Source organism: Culex pipiens, chromosome 1, assembly GCF_016801865.2.
Source record: "Culex pipiens pallens isolate TS chromosome 1, TS_CPP_V2, whole genome shotgun sequence".
NCBI lineage: Eukaryota > Metazoa > Arthropoda > Insecta > Diptera > Culicidae > Culex > Culex pipiens.
In genome coordinates this window covers 74036841-74044744 of record NC_068937.1, presented here as the reverse complement: position 1 = coordinate 74044744, position 7904 = coordinate 74036841, and positions in this window count along the sequence as shown.

Sequence of the window (7904 nt, the reverse complement as noted above, 5' to 3'; positions counted from 1 at the left end):
CAGTTGAGTTGCTGGATATCGTAAACAAGTCGCTGTCTCGAGGTGAATTCCCAGACGCATGGAAGAGGACCTTGGTGATTCCCATCCCAAAGATTCCTAAATCGAAGAAGCCGGAGGACCACAGACCCATCAACATGTTGCCGCTGTACGAGAAGGTCATGGAGATAATCGTGAAGGAACAACTGTTAGCGTTCATTGACCGTACTGGTGTGCTGCTGAAGGAACAATCTGGTTTTCGGAAACATCACTCTTGTGAATCGGCGCTGAACCTGTTGCTGTTGAAGTGGAAGCAGTGTATTGAAGAAGGAAGAGTTGTTCTATCAGTCTTCGTGGATCTGAAGCGGGCCTTCGAAACCATTGACCGGACGAAACTAATAGGTGTTCTCAAGAAAAGTGGAATACGGGGCACGGTACTAAAATGGTTCAGCAGTTACCTGGAGAACCGGACGCAAGTGACAAGGTACAACAGCGCGGTGTCATCAGAAACAGCAGTCAAGCTCGGAGTACCGCAAGGAAGCGTGCTAGGCCCACTACTGTTCATACTGTACATAAACGACATTAAACAGGCACTGAGGAGAGTACAGGTGAACCTGTTCGCCGATGACACAGTTTTGTTTGTGATTGGTGACAGCTTCGACGAGTGCTTTGACATCATGAACGAAGAGCTAGTAGGATTCACGGAATGGTTGAAATGGAAGAAGCTGCAGCTGAACATCGCGAAGACGAAGTGCATGGTAGTGACGACACGGCAAACCAACGACTGCAGACGGTGTGTACAGATGGATGGAGGAGTTGTGGAGCGGGTTGAGACGATGAAGTACCTCGGAGTCATGTTGGACGAAAAGTTGAATTTCAACGAACATATTGACTATACTATTCGGAAGGCAGCACGGAAGTTTGGTGTTCTGTGTAGGATCAATCGCTACTTGACGGCAGAGACGAAAGTTCAGGTGTACAATTCGCTCATCGCTCCTCACTTTGACTATTGTTCATCGATCTTGTTTCTGGGAACACAACGACAACTGAAAAGGATGCAGGTACTACAAAGCAAAATAATGCGGCTGATACTTAAGTGTGATCGACTGACGCCTCGACGGAGCATGCTCGAATGTTTGCAATGGATGTCGGTAAAGCAAAGAATCGAGTACAATACCCTTGTGTTTGTTTATCGTATGAAAAAAAGGATGGCGCTACAATACTTGACGGAAGCCATGGTATGCGGAAGGGATATCCATGAGCATGACACTAGAGGAGCTGACGATCTCAGATTGCAGAACTGGAAAAAGGCATGCACGCAGAACTCGCTGTTTTACAAAGGATTTAAACTTTACAACCAGCTTCCAGAGAATGCAAAGACAACAAGCAACATCAACGAGTTTAAAAGAAACTGCAAGGAGTTCGTACGGACACGGCCGTTGGAGTAGAAGTGACCCACGATGGTACTGTGAGGAAGAGCACGTTATGACGGTCGGCCATCTTCATTATCGGTACGCATTCGCATGGGATCACTTTGGGCCGCATATGATAAACCTGATCAAAAGTAACGCGAATCTGGGCGCGGTTTAACCCTATGCGCTCATATGCGAGTGGAATAGCAAATGGTTCCAATACCCTAAATTTGATGCAATCTGAGTGATGAAAGACTCTACATAGGACTTGTAAGAGCGCCTTGAGACGAGATAAGAGAGATATGGATGGGCATACACGGAAGTGGAGTAAGATTACAGGACACTCTCTAAACACGAACGAAGAATTATCGAAAGATATCTGCTCGTAAATCTTCCATACTACAAAAACTGTGTATGGGTATGAGGTGGGCCATCCAAGGAAAAAATTTGTCTTTTTCTTTGTCTTTGTCACCACCAACAAAGGTGAGATTGTAAACACGGTTGATAAAATTGGTTGCAATATTGATTTTTTGGGGAAGAGGATGAATGGATAGGAAGTTAAGGAGGCGGCCTGATGCTATCTCTTTCGTGTACCACTCTGTCCGAATGGTACCATCTGCTTGTCTTACCAGTGTCATATCGAGGTATGGGAGTCTCCCGTCTCGCTCAACCTCGTAGGTGAACTGGATGCTGTCATGGTATGCGTTGAAAGTGGCCAGAACTTCCTCGATCTTGTCTTCGGGTATGACGAGGAAGAGATCGTCAACGTATTTGTGCACTGTAGTAATCGGACAGCTGATCGTGTGTAACACGTTGTCGATCAGCGTTTCCATCGTTAGGTCTGCAAACACGGGCGATGCTGGATTCCCCATCGCGGTACCCTGGATTTGAAGGTAGTGTTGGTTACGGAACACGAAGTAACTCGCATCCTGTAGTCGTGAAAGCGGCCAAAGGATGTCCGCAAGGAGGGGTACTCTCACCCTTGCTTTGGTCGCTAGTAGTAGATACACTTCTACAAAATCTCTCCGAACTAGGGTACGAAGTCATAGGATATGCTGACGATGTTACCCTCATCATCAGGGGCAAATGTGACGCGACGATCTCGTGCAGGTTGCAGTCAGGTCTCAACTACATCATTCACTGGTGCACACAAGAGGGACTATCCATCAACCCCAACAAAACCGTTTTAATTCCTTTCACTAGGCGGAGAAAACATAACATTTCTCCGCCGGTGATTAAAGGTGTTCGGCTCGACTTCAGTTCTGAAGTCAAGTATCTAGGAGTTTTCCTGGATCGCAAAATGAACTGGAACTCACATCTGGATTACGCCGTTAAAAAAGCAATATCGGCCATCTGAACCTGCAGTAAACTGTTCGGAAAGACCTGGGGCCTCTCGCCTCAACTGGCTCTCTGGTCTTACACCACCATAGCACGACCGAGGCTAACATACGCGTCTCTCGTATGGTGGCCAAAAGTGAACGAGAGGACGGCGCAAGCAAAGTTGAACAAGGTTCAGCGGTTGGCCTGCCTCTCCATCACAAGTGCTATGAAAACAACACCGACCGCTGCAATGGAGGCACTGCTCCACATTCTACCACTACATCTTTACGTCAAGAAGGAAGCGGAGACTGGAGCACTACGACAGCGAAGGCATAATATCAACTACGAAGGTGATCTAACGGGTCACCTGCGCATCATGAAAGAGTTCGACATAACTCCTCTAGTAACAACAGTTACAGACTGCATGGAAGCGAGACCCAACATAGACACTCCATACGATACAGTTGAAACAACTCGTAGACTCTGGTGTGCTGGGGGGCCAGAACTTCCACCAGGAACTATCTGCTTCTATACAGATGGCTCCAAAATAGGTGATCTCACTGGAGCTGGGATCTTTGGACCAGGGATCAAACTATCCATCGCGATGGGTAAATGGCCCACCGTTTTTCAAGCAGAAGTCTATGCTATATACTCCTGCGCTGTGCATTGCCTTAAAAAGAACTATAGGCATGCGAAAATCGGTATATTCTCGGACAGTCAGGCAGCACTGCTAGCTCTGAAAGCCGCAAGGGTGGAGTCCAAACTCGTTTGGGACTGCATCGACGTACTACGGGAGCTGTCCCGCCGGAACAAAGTATCTTTGTTCTGGGTACCTGGGCACTGTGGGATCAGGGGGAACGAGTTTGCCGATCAGCTTGCTAGGCAGGGGTCATCGGCTAAATTTGTTGGTCCTGAACCATTTCTGGGTACATCAAAATGTGCTGTAAAGTACGAGTTAAAAAAATGGGAGGATAACCAAATTTCTTCCACATGGTTTGCAACACAGGGGTGTAGACAAGCCAAAAACTTTATTACACCAAAACCTGCAATTACCAATAAGCTTATTGGTCTAAAACGTAGTGAACTGCGCACTGTAACGGGGCTACTTACAGGGCACTGTCCTGCAAAGTATCACCTCAAAAAACTCGGTATGGTCGACAACGACATATGCCGCTTCTGCAACACAGAGCTGGAAAGCTCTGCGCATTTGCTCTGCACCTGTGGAGCAATTGCTACTCGAAGGCTGAATTCCCTAGGAAGTCGCCTTCTCTCGCCATACGCCGTATGGCGCACTCATCCCAAAAAGATGATCAGTTTCATGAACTGTATCATACCAGAATGGGATAAAAGCACAGGTCAGCCAACAACCAACTCGCTACCCCAAGTCAATGGGTACGAGTAACTGGCTAACTGTGTAGAGTAAACAGGGATACATCACAAAAGTTAGTCTCAAGGACGGACGAGGTGATATCAAACCCAAAAGCCCTATTTGGGCACAACAAAGAAAACTCGCATCCATTAGGAAGGCTACGATTTCCAGGAACAGATCAAGACAGATCTGTGTGTGTGGAGCAATCTCGGCCCAGCTGTAGACGATGTCGTGTTGTACCAAATCCCGAGGGACGTTGGTAAAAAGGGAGACGACGTCAAAAGAAACCATCTTGTGTCCAGGGGGGATGGAAACGGTGTTTATGTGTTCTGCGAATTTCGCAGAATCGCGTACGTTGTACTTGGAGGTGATTGATGCTTGGAGAATGCGGCAGATGTATTTGGACAGGTTGTAGCTCGGACTGGTCATCCCTGGAACTACGGGTCGTAGTGGAAGGTCGGCTTTGTGGGCTTTCGGCTGGCTGTATATTCTCGGACAAGTAGCTGTGGTGGTCTTCAATGTGGCTGCAGTCTGTGGGTCGATCAGCTTGAGATCGCGTAGCCGTTTTACCAGGTTGTTGTTGGTGGTCTGGAACTTGTGGGTGGGGTCAGTTTTTGTTGGACGGTAGGTGTTGATGTCGCTCAGAAGCAGTTGCATTTTTCGTTCGTAGTTCTCAACCAGCATGATAACCGTGCGATTACCTTTGTCAGCTGGGAGTACACAGATGTCTTCGTTGCTTCTGAGGAATTTGGAAGTAACGGATCTAGCATGTGTTAGAGCTTTGCTCGTTGGGTCTCTATTTGTCGTTGTGTCGAATCTGTTGATGTAGTTGTGGATCGAGTTGGTGATGTTGCTTCTGTGTTTATCCTGGATTGTTCACTTCGAGGTGAACGGACACTAGAGCTGCGGTATTTTTTACTACCTAAGCTCAGAGTTATTTCAAACAAAATTCTCAGTCTTTTTAAAGACTACCTGAGTTATTTTCCAAAATTCTAAACAGTCTTTTCAAGACTAACCCCACCTGAAATTTTGTTGTATTTTACAAACGAAGCCATCTTTTAAAGAGAATTTGCTTGCAAAATGCGTCAAAACAAAGGTAAACGCAAATCTTCTGAAGATTTGGTCGTTACGTCGGTGAAGCGTTTGAACGCTAAACCGGCTAACGGAAACAGAAAAAGAAAACAGCCTCATCCGAGGTCTGATTCTGAAAGTGAGGTCAATCCTCCAATTCCATTGGCAAACAGTTTCGGTGTTTTATCCGAAACTGTTGACAACGATCCTTCTCCTCGTACTTAGCCTTCTGCCGTCGAGAAACGAGAAAAGGCTCCGCCAATTGTAGTGACTTCCGTCTCCGATTTGGCCAGCTTTCGAACGCAACTGAAGAATTGCAAGGAAACTTGCAATTTGAAGGTTTCGTTCCAGCTTGGTCGAAGAGCTTGTTGACGGAATCTTTACAAGATCACCAAACTTTTGTTGGTTATTTGAAAAACCACAAACACAATTTCTACACGTATGAGACCAAGAATGCTCGTCCATTCAAGGCGGTCCTGAAAGGTCTCTCCAACGACTTGTCGGTGGATGAGATCAAAAACGAACTTAAGGTGTTGCTTGGCTTTGCCCCATCCCAAGTAATACCAATGAAGAAAAAATCAAACGGGAATATTTCTCGCTTTGGTTTGACTTCACAATTTTATCTGATTCATTTCAATAGAAATGAAATCAACAATTTGAAACTTTTGGACAAAGTTCAGTTTTTGTTCCATGTACGGGTAAAGTGGGAGCATTTTAAGAAACATGGCGGTAATGGCCAGAATCTGACCCAGTGCCGGCGTTGCCAGGCATTCGGTCACGGTACTGATCATTGCGCCATGGTTCCAAAATGCATGGTTTGCGGGGATTCTTCTCACGACAAGGACAATTGTCCCGTGAAAGAAGTCACCCAATTTAAATGTGCAAATTGTGGTGGAAATCACAAATCAAATTTCTGGGATTGCCCCATCAGAAAAAAGGTTTTGGATTCTCGTGCTAAGCATCAGCCGAAATCCAAACCGAAATTTTCTCAAAGTCAGGTTGTACCTGCATCTTTAAATCAAACGTTCGTGCTGTCTCACTCGAACCCCTACCATGGAAAAGTTAGGTAACACTAATGGTATTTCTTATGCCAACGTCGTTTCGGGTTCGGGTTCATCCACGAATTTTAAATCCTCTACCAATCTTCAAATTGGGCAGGTACCTCAAATTTCATTTGAAAATTTTTCTGCTGGCAACGCTTTGGGATCTTCTGATCTCGGCGATGTTACGTTTGAAAAAATGACTTTTTTGTAAAACTCACTGTTTGGTTTGATTCAAACAATGAGTAATGCTACATCCATGATGGAAGCTATCCAGATTGGATTAAAATTTGCGAATGATGTTGTTCTTACCCTGAAGTTTAATCATGGATCTAAGTAATTCCATCAATATTATGAATTTTAATGCTCGTTCTTTAAAAGCGAAAGAAAATGAATTTTTCAACTTTTTACGAGTTCATAACGTGCATGTTGCTGTTATAACCGAAACATTTTTAAAAACTGGCACTTATTTGAAAAGTGATCCAGATTATAAAGTTATAACCAATAACAGAATGAATCGAAATGGCGGTGGAGTTGCAATAGTTATCCACCGTAGTATGACTTATAGCACGTTACGTGACTTTAAGTTAAAAGTTATTGAATGTTTGGGGATTGAACTTGAAACTTCATTTGGGAAAGTTATGATTGCAGCTGCATATTTGCCTTTCCAATGCACTGGGGAAAATAAAAATTATTTCAAAGGGGATTTGAATAAACTTACTCGGCATAGATCTCGATTTTTGATCATCGGTGATTTTAATGCCAAACACCAATCTTGGAATAATTCAAAAGTAAATTCCAATGGTAAAATTTTATTCAGAGATTGCACTTCTGGTCTTTATTCGGTTTTATACCCGAATGGACCAACTTGCTTTTCTTCTGTTAGAAATCCATCAACAATTGATTTGGTTTTGACAAATCAAAGTCAGTATTGTGGTCCTTTAGTGACTCATGCTGATTTTGATTCTGATCACCTTCCAGTAACTTTTTCACTTTCTCATGAAGCAGTTACCAGACCCAATAGTTCTGTGTTTAATTACCACAAAGCTAATTGGGACAGGTATCAGCATCATATTGAGAATAATTTAAATCATGATTTTGTTTTAGAAACCAAATCGGATATTGATTCAGCCTTGGAATCATTAACTAATGCCATTTTGGATGCTAGGAATATTGCTATTCCTAAAGTCCAAGTAAAATTTGATTCTCCCATTATTGATGACGATCTTCAGCTTCTGATTCGTCTGAAAAATGTTCGCCGAAGGCAGTATCAACGTTCTCGTGATCCTGCACTGAAGCGAATTCAAAAAGATTTGCAAAAGGTTATTGACCACAGATTCACTCTCCTGCGAAATGAAAAGTTCGCAAGAGATGTTGAACAAATTAAACCTTATTCCAAACCTTTTTGGAAACTTTCAAAGGTTCTTAAGAAACCTCAAAAACCAATCCCTTCTTTAAAAGATGGTGATAATATTCTATTAACTAATGGGGAAAAAGCTCAAAAACTTGCTCAGCAGTTTGAGAGTGCTCATAATTTCAACTTAAATGTTTTGAGTCCTATTGAAGATCAAATTTCAATAGATTTTCAGAATATTGTTGAACAAGAATTTTCATCAGATGAAGTTTTGAATACGGATCTGAATGAAATAAAATCTATTATCAAAAAATTTAAAAATATGAAAGCCCCTGGTGAGGATGGCATTTTTTACATTTTAA